The sequence below is a fragment of the Gossypium arboreum genome, unplaced genomic scaffold, assembly GCF_025698485.1.
Source record: "Gossypium arboreum isolate Shixiya-1 unplaced genomic scaffold, ASM2569848v2 Contig00411, whole genome shotgun sequence".
Classification (NCBI taxonomy): Eukaryota; Viridiplantae; Streptophyta; class Magnoliopsida; order Malvales; family Malvaceae; genus Gossypium; species Gossypium arboreum.
The window spans coordinates 1-2,500 of record NW_026440527.1 but is presented as its reverse complement, the minus strand read 5'-3'; the positions used below and the strand labels follow the sequence as shown (position 1 = coordinate 2,500).

Sequence of the window (2,500 nt, the reverse complement as noted above, 5' to 3'; positions counted from 1 at the left end):
GATTCACTTTTGTCGCCTGATTCGCCCCTCCCCATCTCCCTTCCGATCCACCCTTGTTCTTTTGCACGTCCCGACCCTGGGGTCCCCAAGTGGGGGACTTAGTGTAAGGAGTTAGTTAAACACTTGGCCGTGCCGCCCCCCGGGAAACATGGCACAACGGGGGCCGTGGTGGTGCGGGTGCGAGCTCCCAAGTGTTGGCGTCCCGCACTTGTTCAATTTTTTCGCCGGTTCGCCGCCGCATGCCATGCCATACTTTGTATTTGTTTTGGGCCAACAAAAAAATTTCTGTTAAACACTTGGCCGTGCCGCCTCGAAACATCGCACAACGGGGCCGTGGTGCGAAAAGTAGCCCCAACTGCTATGCCCGAGCACTTGTTCAATTATCTACCGTGCCATCATGCCATATTTCATTCTAGGCTTGTATTTCTTTTGGGCCAATGTAAAAAATTTTCAATTAAAAATACTAAGTGTAAGTGGCGAAAAAAACTTGCCCCCATTTCAGCATGTACGGAGCCTCGCAACATCCGCAACGTAGGCCATCCCGCAGAGGGTCATCGGCAACATCGCACCTTGGTGCCTCTGGATCATGGGAGCGCTAATGAAAAGTGTCCTCGCTTTTACATCCAAACCCGTCCCTCGCTTTCATATTACGAATGTCAACGGCAGCACATTGACCAAGTTTTTTAGCTCTTTAGGGGAAGTGATATTGAGCACCAGGGTTATCCAGGCACCGCCCATGCCCATCGTGATGCCCGGACGTTTGGTGCCCCCCACCACCGTTTAGGTTCCTACGGTGTTCGACGATCCATCCCACGATGATCCCATGAGCCATCCCGGATACACAAACGGGCGAACGAGTCCCTCCCCAATCCCAAAGGTAGAATTCGACACTGCTACATGTTCTGTACCCAATAATGAATGAATCGTCCCAAAGGTAGGATTCGATACCGCTGTATGTCCGGCACCCAACAATGAATGAATCGCCCCTCGCCCCTCCCCTTTGCAACGAGAGCCCCCAAGACCTTTGGCCCCACAGGTAGCCTCAGACACTATCGGCAAGCAGCAGCATCCTGCAGGAAAGGGCCATCGGGCACCACCGCCCTTTGATGTGTTTGGAGCATCGGCAAGATCGCACCTTGGTGCATCGGATGTGCGGAGGGTCGAGCACCAAAGCTAATTTTGGGCCTCTGGTGTGTAAGTTGCCACCACCATAAAGTGTCCCCTGCTTGCATACATGAATGTCGCCTGCAGCACATTGACCAAGTTTTTTAGCTCTTTAGGGGAGGTGATATTGAGGCTAACAGGTTGTCCAGGCAATCGCCCACGCCCATTTCATGCCCAGCACGTTGGCAGCCCCCCATCGCGGTTAGGTTCCCATGGTGTTCGCATCTATCCTGGTGTTCGGCTGAGCCATCCCTGCAGGTTCTACGAGCCATCCCTAATATCGAAAACGGTTACAAGTCGTCCCTGCCCCTCCCCTGTGTCCCTCCCTTTGAATCATCCCGCCCCTCCCTTTGGAACAAGATCCTCCCACACTTGGGCCCTTTGGTCGTGCCGGAGCATCAGCACCCTTGGTAACCTAGGACGCCGATGGTACGGAGCATCGTCGCTTGGACGGCTGAGCCTTGACGCCATCTAAACCTAGGACGCTTGTCGGCGTGAGCCTCGGCACCATCGCACTCTAGCCCCTTGGTCGCGTGAGCCTCGACACCACTCCAAGAACCTAGGCCTTGGTCGTATAGAGCCTCTTCTAACCTAGTCCCTTGGTCGCGCGAGCCTCGGCACCACCTAACCTAGGCCCTTGGTCGCAAGGGAGCCTCGCCACCATCCAACCCAGGCGCCTGGGTCGCAAGTGAGCCTCGGCCACCATCTGCACCTAGGCCCCGGTCATGTAGGAGCTTCTACCACCATCGGCAACCTAGGCCCTTGGTCGCAAGCGAGAGCCTCGCACCATCGGCACCTAGGCCCTTGGTCGTGGGGAGCCTCGGCACCATCCAAGACCTTGGTGCTTGGATGCGGGAGCCTCGGCACCATCGGCAACCTAGGCCCCTGGTCGCAGGGAGCCTCGCACCATCGCAACCTAGGCCCTTGGTCGCAAGCGAGAGCCTCGGGACCATCGGCACTTCTAGGCCCTTGGTCGTAAGTGAGCCTCGCCACCATCCACACCTAGGCCCTTGATGTGCGGGAGCCTCGCACCATCGGCAACCTAGGCCCCCGGTCGCGCGGGAGCCTCGGCACCACCATCGGCACTTTGGTGCTTGATGTGCGGAGCCTCAACACCATCGGCAACCTCGCCCTTGGTCGTAAGGGAGCTCTCGGCACCATCGCACCTTGGTGCCTTGGATGCGGGAGCCTCGAGCAAAGATTGGCACCTTGGTGCTTGATGTGCGGGAGCCTCTGACACCATCGCAACCTAGGACGTTGATGTGCGGGTGCCTCGAGCAGCAGGGCACCCCGGTGGCTCTTGACAAAGGGCTAAAGAAAAGTGTCCCCTGCTTCG

The 2,500-nt window shown here is 57.2% G+C and overlaps 1 pseudogene; it reads left to right on the top strand.

Moving 5' to 3' along the window:
- LOC128289050 (28S ribosomal RNA) overlaps nt 1–25 on the top strand; it is a 3,253-nt pseudogene extending 3,228 nt beyond the window's left edge.
- Nucleotides 26–2,500: the final 2,475 nt, after the last annotated feature.